At 40.7% G+C, this 12,476-nt stretch overlaps 1 protein-coding gene across 1 annotated transcript in view; it reads left to right on the top strand.

The window, feature by feature from the left end:
- The first annotated feature begins 306 nt into the window (after window positions 1-306).
- The window catches only part of RGS7 (regulator of G protein signaling 7), a 581,352-nt gene continuing 569,182 nt past the window's right edge, over window positions 307-12,476 (top strand). Inside the window, exon 1 of the mRNA XM_077901487.1 lies at window positions 307-503. The gene's annotated coding sequence lies outside the window, so the exon portion shown is untranslated. The remainder of the gene's footprint in view (window positions 504-12,476) is intronic.

Here is a 12,476-nt window from a genome sequence, read left to right on the forward strand (position 1 = left end):
CCCATAACAGATTGTTCACACGGACTATACTTAAAATAAGGAAAATGAGTTGTTAAAAATAAAGAAATGAGAAGGTTTATTAGATGGACACAAAATAAGGGAAAACAGAGGCCCTGATATTAACAGTCATTATGTTTCTCTTCACTCACTTCCATGTTTACATCCTTGTCTGTGGCTGGTGGTTTCCTAGACACTGATGCTGTAACCCCGTAAAACAAAATTCACACCCTAATTGAACGCACTTTGTTCAACTGAACTAAACAAATAATTACATAATGTAAAGTTACATAATGGTCACAGCTAAAGAGGAAACCAAAGTGAGGTAAAGGAGGCTGAGGGAGACAGCCGTGCAGGAGGGAATGTTCTGGGAGGAAGTGATACTTGTTCAGGGAGCTGCATGAAGTGAATGAGAGCCGGGTAGTTATTTGTGAGTGAGCTGATGGTCTAGAACAGTACTCCTCGAAGTGTGGTCCACGCAATGTTTGCTTCCAGATCAGAATAAGGTAAGGAGACTGTTCCAGAGTGTAAACCAGCCGCGTTGTGAAGCACAATCTTCAGGCTGGCTTGCATTTTGTTTCTTATTCAAGGCTGTCTTGTGGGGCGAAGCAGTGTGTCTGGTTGCATTCTGGCTTGTTGTCACTGATGTTTACCGTGTTGCGCTGTGGGTGACACCGGGAGACAGAGGGGATGAAGGACAAAGGCCTGAGGCAAAAGCATAATTAGCATATCAGGCAAAGGAGACCCGTGGAGTAGGCAAAGCTAAATATGTATACTTAGCTACACAAAACAGTTATTTGACTTTAATAATTACATTTTAATTATTTAAATAATTAAGGTTAGATAATAGATAACGTCGGATATTAATGTTCAAAATCTGTAAAGATTTTTGTCTCAAATTCACGACTTGTATGAATATTTGTAATTTTCACCTAGAGCTCCACTTTACGTCTGATAAGCATACAAAGCATGACATCCTCCAAACTCCAGCTCCTTGGGTCCTGCCCTCTTGGGCTATAATCTGTCACCGCCGTCTTCCTACTGCAGGGATTGTTGTGCTAGTTCCTTAGATGTTTTCCCTGCTTCTCCCATTCCTCTCTCCCAGTCTGTTCTCCACTTGGACTCCAGAGTATTTTTGTGTTAAAATGTTCTATGAAGTGTTCAATCACAGCAATACTGCTCAAACTCCTTGTTGGTTTTCCATTTCGTTCAGAGTAAAAACGGAAGTCCTTGCACTGGCTTATAAAGCCTGCATGGTCTAGAACATGCCAATTCTCGAATTTTATCTCCTACCCCATGCTTCCTGGGTTCTAGCCACTTTGGCCTCTTGGCTATTCTTTGAACAGCCCAAACACACCCATAGTAAGAAGGCATCTGAGAGTATCTCAGAAGTCAGGCTGAAAGGACTTTTCTTTTATGGGGAGAGGTAGTGAGGGCTAGAGAGAAGTGGATGTTTGGGGGTGGGGTGGGCTAGCAGGGTGTGCGAAGTGACCACTTGGGCAGGAAAGAGCCTCTAAAGGGGAGGATGTTCTGCATGTCAGTACTCACAAAAGCCTGCTGCGGCTTAGAGGCAGCCAAAGTCCTGGAGCTTGGGGGAAAGGAGGGAAGCCTGATAGAGTCTAATCAAGTTAAATTAGTGGGCAGTTTTCCAGATTGGTCAGTGGGGACCACCAGTTCAGCTAATCATTTGTGGGAATTGGGAGGGTCTGTATCTGGCCGGGCCACAGGTCCTCAAAGAGGTCGTCCAGAGCCCTGTCTAATCCTATCACATAGAGCTGGGGTGGTTCTCTGAAGGCAGCAATTTCCGAGAACACAAAAGGGTGGGAGGGGATTTCTTGCCCTTCACCGTTTTCCAGATGCCCAGACTAAAGTTCCACCTTGTTAGCCCATGGGAGATTGGTCCCAGGGAGGCTGAACCCCAGCTTCAAGACGGAAGAATGACGGCTTTAGGACGATCCCTGAGCTAGCTGCATCCTCCACAACGTGGTGCCCCTAGAGAACTTGAGGGGAGGGCATCCTCTAACATTCTGCTCCCAGATCTGAGTCACCTGGAAGCATTAGCCTGCCTCCTCCACCATCCTGACTCTCACTCTGCCCCCTTTTCCTTGGGTCACTGAAAGAGACAGATGAAAGGTGATTCAACAGGGGGAGTCAGAATACGTATTTCTTATTGTATTCATTGCTCTGCCAACCAGCGTCATATGTTATTACTAGAGCTAAAACAGTGATGATTTGAGTCTTAAATCATTTACTCTACCAAAAGAAATCTGGAATTAAGTTGGTTATGTTTTCTTCCATTTAAATGGCTCGCTCGGGGAGCCAGCCCTGTTTTTGAAACCTAGTTTGGCACCAACTCACAGGATTCTGTAGATCTTATTAAATACATAAATCTTCTGTTTTCAAAAGCACTGCTTTCTGTGAACAAAGCACCTCAGGTTCTGACCCTATATTTTAAAGGAGAAGAATCTTGGGAAATGCTAGGAGTATACTGATCTTAGCTAGAAAATATTGACATTTGGAGCATGGAGGTAGTGGAGAAGCCTTATCCAGGCCACATCCAGCTGACCAGGTAATGTACAAGTTGTATTTATAGAGAAACACCTTGGGGCATCAGTGCCATGAGCATCCTCTCCTAGGCTCCCCTGTGATGATTCTGAAATATGTGGGAAAGTCAGGTGGTCCCAGAAAAGAAGGGTTGAACTGAACCGGCCTAATGGTCTGGCGCTTGGCAACGTTTTTCAACGAGCAATAAAAATAGTGCCTTACACTTGTCTGGAATTTATACTTTACAAAGTGCTTTTAAATATACCATGTCATTAAATTTCACAACAATTTAGCAAGAAAGAAATTATCGTCTCCATTTTGTTGATGAGTAATAAGAGCTATTATCTATTTCACACTTATTTCTTGCCAGGCACCATGCTAAGCACTCATTTAATCCTCACAACGATCTTATGACGTGTGTGCTATTATTATCCCGCTAATACACAGATTGAAATTTAGGCTTGGAAAAATTAAGGGATTTGCCTATGGTCGGGCAACTCGTAAGTGGCAGAGTGGAGATTTGAACCCATGTTTTCCTAACTTGTAGTACTCTAACCTGTGGCCTTCACACCCTTTTGTGCCACATAATTTTAAAATTATCTATGTACCACTGTAGTACCATGTACATTAAAAACATACAAAAAAAAAAAAAAAGAAATTTAAAGACAGAAGACCGAAAAACTAAAATGCAGATAGAAGTCCCAATAGTTTCTCCTCACATGCTAACGGAATACCTGGTACTTCACCTTGACCAGTGCACTCTTCTAGGGAGGCGCCCGGGCTGAACGTGAGGAGGAGAAAACAAGGCTCACTGTACTGGTCACTGGCCCACGATCCACAGTCAGTACAAGATTTAGTGGCATCTCTGACTCTGCCTTATAACCTTTGTCAGCAGGACCTTTGTCATCATTATATCCTACTGCCTTTCAGTCGCCTCTAGCCATGGTATTCATCACATTCTTGCGCTTGGCTGGATGCATATGCCCCCAGCATGGGCCCAAAGACCTACCCCTGTCAGAGTAGCTCCCTCTTCAGACTCTGTGAGGAGTAAGAGATGCTAGCAGTCTAGCTACTGTAATTATTTGTATGAATCAGGCCAAAGTTCTCCTTAAGGCCAGTTTCTTTGGGCAGAGGACTTTTTCTGCTTTCACTGGATAGTTGCTAACCTCTCCCCAAATGGGTTCTCTGGAGGGCTACCTGTTGAGCATGGTTCAACATAGATTTATGATTTGTTTTGGGGAATAGAGTTTGCATTTGACTAAACTTTTCTTTGAGGCTGAGCAGTCCCAAATTTCATGTCTATCACTTTACTCGGCGCTTTTGCAAAGTTCCAGTGATTCTATGAGTTTACTTTCATATGAACAGTATAGACTGCGGCTCTAGGCATTCACATACTCAAACAAATGTGATTGTGCTTAAGGTGCAAGTGTCCTCAGCCCACAGAATTCTTTGTTTGGAGCCATCAGGGCAAGGTAACAGAGTGGAGAAGCCCCTGGGCATGGGACAAAGCACCTGGAATTGTGCTTTTTCCAGAAGGGCATCTGAACATGAATAAACTATATCTCATCCCCAGGTGTCCTCAGCCAAGAGTCCACTAGGGACTGCTGCACACACAGTGGAGACAGCAGTCTTCAAGTTTCGGACTCCGAGAAGGCCACCAATGGCCTGCTATTGCTTTATCCAGCTTCTCATTCCATGGGCTCCAAACTTTTACCTTCAAGAGTCATTTAAAAACCTCCCAGCTCTAGCCATTTATTTTCTCAAAGCAGTGCAATCTCACCAAACAGAATACAAAGCAGATGATAACAGAAGTAATATAATCATTTCTTACATTTCATTTGCTTCAAGGAGTAGTTTATTGAGAAGAGGAGCCACTAGTGCTGCAAAATGTTTGACTTGATCCGGTCTAGTTTGTTCAACAGCATATTAAATTCCCTCCATGGGCCAAGCACAATGCCATGCGCTGGACAGTCAGATGAGGAACAGACAAGGTCTCTGTCCTTCAGGGTCTGGAGGTGATGACAGTCTGGGAGAGAAGGCACTCATAGTCAGTTGCATTACAGGGCAGGTGTGGTGTGTGCTGGCAGCGGGTCAGACCATAACCCTGGGGAAGTTCATACCAAGTGCTTCCTTTGTTAACTCCCTTTATGTCAGCCACTGCTGACACTGAGGGTGGGCCAGACGCTTCCTGCTAGAGTAAAAATAAATTCCTGTGGGTACTCTGGGATAATAACACTGGGGTCTCAGGATAACTAGAACGGTGCCTTCCCCCTGCCCTCCTCAGGGCTTTATGCTTGCATCACTGTTGGAAGATGTGTCATGTCTTCTTTAGCGATGGGCCTCTTAATCTAATAGCAGTGACAATGACTAATCCCTCACTTGGCTTCTTCAAGTGCTCTCTGGGGGAAGCTGAGTAGAGGCCCTAAAGAGCTGGCCTATCTCCATGGTGCAGAAAGGGAGTTTTCATATTTATTCCTTTAGAGCATCCAGCTCCAGCCATCTGCTTCTTTTTCACTGACCCTTGGGAAATGTGATTTGTCATGCTTTAGCTCATCCTGTGGGCCTAACCCACACCAGAATGATAATAAACACAAAATATATGTGATCCCTCTGACCACCTATCTACACTAGCACCCACCATCCTGTGTTTTATCTCTTCCCTGCTGTGCCCTGATGTATGATATCTTTATGTGTTTCTGTGCTTGTGGTCTGCCTCCCCTGCTAGGGTGTAGCTGCCTGGCAGCAGGGTGCTGATCTGGTTGGGTCCACTGTTGTGGGTTCATAGGACCCCACCTGGCCCAATAACTGTTGGTTGGTTAGTTAAGTGAATGGACAGAGGAACAAACAGATGAACATCTTACTCTGTGATTATCTTGCACAGAGGCTAATCCTATTTAATTCTTACCAGAAAGGAGCTGTGATATTCAAGGAAATCCAAGGTTGCCTCTATAGTCACAATCCTTCTTTCACTTCATTGAGTTGCATGTCCACAAAACCATGTAGACCATTCACTAGTGTTGTCTGGGGGACTCTGAATTAACAGAATGACCTTCATATGTTCCAGACATCAAGGCTCCCCCAGAGGAGGCAATTTTTCTGGGTGACAACGTGTTCACAATATTAGGATCACTGATAACCCCTCAGGGAAAGGTCTTTCCATCGTGTTTTAAGCAATCTTTTTGCTTTGTTTTGTTTTTGTTTTTTAAACAAGAAACAATGACTCCTCGTGTTATTTCAGGTAATGATGTAAGTGTGGAGGAGGGTGTGTGGTTGTCATTATATATATAACTGAAGAATGTAGTGAAATATGAACAATCAGGGCTTAAACGAATGGTTCTGGATGGAAGAAAATTGCTATAGCAAAAAATGGTGGATTTGCTCAGCTAGTTGCTACATGCATATATCTGTTGCTCTCTCATTTCTCCTAACCCTCAATTCTAGATATCAATGTAAATATGAATATTGGGATAGATGTCTCTGTCTACCTTATAGCCTCTGCTGACTCATTTGTTCTTTTACCACATCACTTCATCTCACACAGGTCCCTCATGATGATCCTCCCAACCTTTTTCTCTCTACATCAGGATCTTTGTAAGGACACACAAATTGAAAGTCTTCATTCTCTCATTGAAATTAGGAAAGATATTTCCCTCGCTTACTTTTTCTTTGAGCATTTACTTCAGAAAACTCTAGTTATAAGGGCATTCATTCTCTTCTCCGAAGTGGATGTAAATCCTTTTAATTTTTTTTTTTTTTTTTTTTTTTTTTTTTTTTTTTGAGAAAGAGAATGGAGAGAGGCAGAGGGAGAGGGAGAAGCAGGATCCCTGCTCAGTGGTACTCTGGGACCATGACCTGAGCCAAAGGCAAACATCTAACCCACTGAGCCACCCAGGTTCCCTGTATGTAAATCGTTTTGAAGATGGATAGGACTTATGTCAATTTGCGGACCAGGCATGTCTTCTGCAAGGACCAGGGAGCCATCTTTTTGGAATGTGAACCTCAGAAGAGTGAGGGCCTCCATCTCCTGGTTTCTGTGACAGGTTAGAAGCCTAACTTCAGTGGGTTCATTGACCCATATTTCCAATCTCCCTCCTGCCATAAAGATGTGAGAAACTTGTTTTTCCTTTGGAGAAAGCCAATTAGCTAACACAGATGGTTACCCCAATACCAAGTACAGTTAGGATAAACTCTGGATAACAAGTGGTGCTGGCAATTTGTCATACTGAGGACTAGTTACTCTTTATCTTGAGAACATCTGTGCAACAAGTTGTATCTGCTTAGCTATATAAAAGGGTAAGATTTCTTTCTATCTTTGCAATCTCTGGGTGGGTTGCCTGTGGTGCTCCTCCTTCTGGCTTAATGATTAACAATAACAAAGGTGCTTTCTTTCTCTATTGTCTTTGTAAAGAGGTTTTCTGCATTGGACAGAGACTTTGTTTCTTTGGGTTTTTAAAAAATATTTATGTAATCATGAGAGACACAGAGAGAGACAGAGACATAGGCAGAGGGAGAAGCAGGCTCCCTGTGGGGAGCCCAATGCAGGACTTCATCCCAGGACCCCAGGATCATGTCCTGAGCCAAAGACAGACACTCAACCACTGAGCCACTCAGGCGTCCCTGAAGACTTTTTTATTTATATTTTCCCTAGCACCTTTCACTTTTACCTCTCTCATGGCTACCTGCCTATTTTCCTTTTCCTCATTCAAATTCCTTTGAGAAAGACTATTATTATCCAGCTCTCCTTTTGGAGCAAGGCAACCAACATACAAAATGGCTGCCAAAGGGCAAAGTGCCTGCCCTTACTCCAACTGGGAAGCCGAGGTAAAGCTGAGTCTTCAGTCCACTTATTGTATGATGTCTACTCCATTGTGGGGATTGTGTTTGAGATGGATTCTATTTGTGGTGGTGTGCCAGCAAATATTTTTGACATGAACACATACCTACTGGCTTATCACCTGAGGCTCAAGTTGGCAATTAGAATTTAAACTTTAGACAGGCTTACCCAATTTCTCACAGAGAAAGAAATCCAACTCAGCTCTAGAATTCGGGTTCTACTCATAGCGTTAGGGAGCCAACTTATAACCTAAGACACTAGCTACAAAGAAGACCATGAGGAATGGGCAGGTAAATAGGACCCCATCCGGGAAAATCACTCAATGAGCAGCATATTGTTCTGGTAGCAATAGTAGCATTTTTACAGGAAAGGGGAACATTTGGTATATAATATTCACCAGGAAAGAAAGGATGTAGATTATAGCAGAGAAAAGAATGGAAACTGGGAGGAAACACCAAGTACACTATGGAGAAAAACAGGAGGACATGAGACCCAGAAGATGAATGAGCAGAAGCAGCAGAAAGTGACGTTCTACATTCAGATGATGGGATGGGAGGAGGGAGCCATTGCCTGGGTCAAATCACCTGCAGTGATTTTAAGTGCTATGGATACTTAGCATGTATTTTAAAGGTTTAAGTAGAATCATGTTTCTTTAACAAAATATTCTGTGATTCCCTCCTTTGATGGCATAGGTTTTGGGTTATGACCACTGTGCTCTGTGAAACTTCCCTCTCTAGAAGAACCTCATGCGGTTTCATAAAATTGTTTTTGTCTCTGGGATGGAGATTTATTGGTTCTCTGCATGGCCGGGAAATCATCCTGTTTGGACTATGGAGAGTCTTGATTACCCCTTCCAAATTAGTTTGTTCTTTCTCTATTGGAACTTTCCATCAGTACAGTTCACCAGGCATAAGGCTGTTTATCCAGAAAGTGGAATGCCTCCAGGCTGTGCAGACAGCCATCTCCCAGAGGGCATATCATTCCTTACTTTATCCTCACAAAGGAAATGATGGAGAAAGGAAACAAACACATATTGAAGCGTACTATGTTCCGGCCCTTATATGAAGTGCTTTTTGTGAAATGCTTCATTTTATATGATGTAGCTACCATTTTATTTATTTATATGTTTATTTATTTATTGAAGTATAGTTGCCATGCAATGTTTCCAATCTAGGACATAGTGATTTGGCAGTTCTTCCTTTTTTAAAAAAATTTATTTGAAAGAGAGAGAGTGGGGGAGAGGAGGACGAGGAAGGGCAGAGGGAGAAGCAGGCTCCCATCTTGCACGGAGCCCAACGACAGGGAGGCATTGGATTCCAGGACCTGAGCTAAAAGCAGATGCTTAACCAACTGAGCCACCCAGGTGCCCCATAGTGATTTGCCAGTTCTATGTATTATTCAGTGCTCATCACTATAAGTGTAGTCATGACCTATGACCATACAACTTTGTTATAATATAGATGCCTTTTTAAAAAGGGTACCTGGCACTCAAAAAGACTGAGTAATTTTCCTAAGGGCTACACTGTGTGAAGTGCTGGGACTTGGATTTGAATCCAGCTCTGACTCCAAATGTTTGCTGTTTGCAAGACAGCTGATTAATATTCATTAGCCTACAGTTAGGCTTGGACTAAAGACAACATATGTCTCTTCTATAAACTTCTGCATTAGTGAGACTAGTCACACACCCTGACCGTGAGGACAAGGATTTTATTTTGTTAACTGCTGTGTCCCCTGCACCAGTAGCAGTCTCTAACACATACTAAGGGCACAACGAATACTTGGGTTTATTTGTGATTGAGTGAATCTTTGTACTGTTAGCACAGCATCCAGGACAGAGTGCCGTTCAATATGTATTTGTAGAAATAAAATGTCGTTTCCCATCCAATATTGTGAGCATTTCAACAGAGATTTTCTATTTTCTAAGTAATGACCCCACCATCTCTAGACTCTTTCTATTTTTCCAAATGAGTTCTATCTACTTTTATGATTTTGTCTTATTAAATATGTGAGCCCAATTATTGGTGTCAATCATGAGAAATCATCTAAATGGAATTTATTTTCTTTGATGTTTATGAGGAAACAAAATAGTACTCTTGATGGAAAGAAATGTATCTAGTTCCCTTAAAACTGATGCCTAATAGCCTAAAATGGTCAGTTTGGAGATAATGGGTAAACTGCAGTCACTCTGTTGAGAAAGCCAAATGCTTTCTACAGACCGTTAGGGCAAAGGCAGGAAGATCTATCTATTCATTCCTTGAATCTGTGACTCCCATTTACTCTTAGATTGTTCTTCCTCAAACTTGTTTTTCGGTCTTAATAAAATCCAAAATACAGTTGAGGGGTACTGAAAAGTCCTTCACGAACAGTATAAAAAGTATATATCTCAGGGCCACCTGGTTGGTTCAGTCAGTTAAGCAACTGCTTTCAGCTCAAGTCATAATCCCAAGGTTCTGGGATAGAGCCTCTGTGTTGGGGTCCCTGCTTCTCCCTCTCCCTCTACCCTTCCCCACACTTGTGTGCACTCTCTCTCAAATAAATAAAATATTTTTAAAAAAAGTATATATCTCATTAGGACTAGAAAGGAAACCTATGTTTTAGGAACCAATGTGAATAATGACAAACATCTGAATCATATTGTGCATTTATTAGAACAACAACTTGCAAAGTTATGTGATGGTTCAAGACTTGAACCTGAATTTCCATTCTGTCACTTTCTAGCTGTTGACTTTGAGTATCTTGTTTAATTGTTCTGAGTTTTATTCAGTTGTTGATCTTTTTTTTTTTTTAGTTGTTGATTTTTAAAATGAAGAAAGTAACGCTTTTTCCTCTGATTTAAAAGATTTTTCTTTTCTTTTCTTTTCTTTTCTCTTTTTTAAGTAGGCTCCATGCCCAATGTGGAGCCCAATCCAGGGCTTGAACTCATGACCTTGAGATTGAGACCTGAGCTGAGATCAAGAGTCAGATGTTAAACCAACTGAGCCACCCAGGCACCGCCAAAGATTTTCTTAACAAGAAAGAAGGATGTGAAAATGCCAATTAAGTTATTAAAAGATATAAATTATCATTTATATAATCCAACAAACAGGCCTCGTGTATTATTGCTTGTGTGTATTTGTGTGGCGGTAAGTCCTACGTGCTCTATGTTAAAAAAAATACCTATGGTTAGACAAAATGAACCAAAATATCCTCTTGTTCCTATTATTTTTACCTCTAGAGATGTGTCAAGATGGAAGAAAGCCACCTTAAAGCTAATTAGGTTACAATAATTGCTTGCTGTGTTGAACAGGCTTTGGATAAAATTTGAGTTAATGATTCTACTAGACACTGGATTTTTTTAGATTCCACATGTATTTGCTTTATTTTACTTAGCATTATGCTTTCCAGATTCATCCATGTTGATGCAAATAGCAAGATCTCTCTTTATGGCTGAATAATATTCCATTATATGTATCCTATTTTCTTTATCCATTCATATATCATAATAATCAAGATTATGAGTGATGATCCAAAGAACATGGATGTGCAGATACCTCTCTGAGATACTGATTTTAGTTCCTTTGGTTATAGATCCAGAAGTGGGATTGCTAGATTATATGGTAGTTCAATTTTTTAATTCTTTGAGGAAATTCTATACTGTTTTTCATAATGATACAGATAATGAATTTGAATTATTTCAAATTCTCAGTTATACAAAGAATAAGTGCTGAAAATCTACTGTACAACATGGTGACTATAGTTAATAATGTGATATTACATATTTGAAAGTTGTTGAGAGTACATCTCAAGCATTCTTACCACAAGAAAAGATGCCTAATAGCCTAAAATGGTCAGTTTGGAGATAATGGGTAAACTGCAGTCACTCTGTTGAGAAAGCCAAATGCTTTCATAGCCAACCAACTATGTGAGGTGATGGATGTGCTAATTATCCTGACCTTGGTAAATATTCCACCATGTGTATATATATCAAATAATTACATTGTACCCTTTAAATATATAGCATTATATTTTTCAATTATTCCCCAGTAAAGCTATTTTAAATGCTACTAGACACATGGAGTGAAAATCCTCAGAGATTAGAGATTTGGAGAAAACATCCTGCTTCTTTTTTAAGAACCCGACAAAATTTTCATAGACTTATAGGGTCAGGGAATATAGATCATTGGCTCTATATATCTCTAAGGAAATGAGTGTCTTTCCCTAAAAAGAGTCCGTAGTGTCCTCACTACATTAAATTTCTAGATTCCACAAGAGACCAATACAACTGACTTTCTAAAAGGTCAGTAGTGTAGACTTTGTTATAAAGTGTTCTAAATGATAGATTTCACTAGTTTTTAGTTACCAACCAGGTGACTGGTTTTGGGGTGTCAGATATTTGACTTCAATCAGAATATAAATTTCCGGAAACCCTTTAGAAGAAAATATTTGATCCCAATAAAATTCTACAATTGTACATTTCCTCTGCTCTGGAAATGAGAGGTGAGAGACTATAGAAACAAACGCTAAAATGGGAAAAGTCTTTGGTGTATTTTAAGTTTGGATTACTGCTGAGTTATATTTTCACACCGTAGTGAGGGAGTGAGCATCTCATTTTGGAGCCAAGCACCTCATCAGTAACCATTAATGTATAAGTGGCAACTGATGATTCATTTTCTATATTGCAGATATATCTTGATTGACACTGGAAGAAAATATTCTCTAAACATTTTAGGAACTAGTTGATGCATTTTATTTGGCTTTAACCCATGTGTAATCATCAATAAGCAACAGTCTAATGCCATGGAGCAGATATTTACATGACAGTTCCTCTTTTTACAAGTTACAAAAACTTTTATTAGAACATTGAAAATGTTTCATTTAGTCTTTGCAAAAATTCTATCAGATTGGTACTTTCATGAGCTTCAACTCGTTAAAATATGAAAAAATCGAGGCACAGAAATTACAAGAGAACAATCAAAGCGTTTATTGTATGTTTGTGACAGGAAGTTAACATAGATACCCAAATACACAGTAAGCTAGCCCTGTCTGGATGCTGACTTCAAAAGTCAGCTTGGGAACTGCAGTGGGTTGCATGATGTTTCTTCAAAATTCATGACCACCCAGA

This window comes from Canis aureus, chromosome 6 (genome assembly GCF_053574225.1).
Source record: "Canis aureus isolate CA01 chromosome 6, VMU_Caureus_v.1.0, whole genome shotgun sequence".
Classification (NCBI taxonomy): Eukaryota; Metazoa; Chordata; class Mammalia; order Carnivora; family Canidae; genus Canis; species Canis aureus.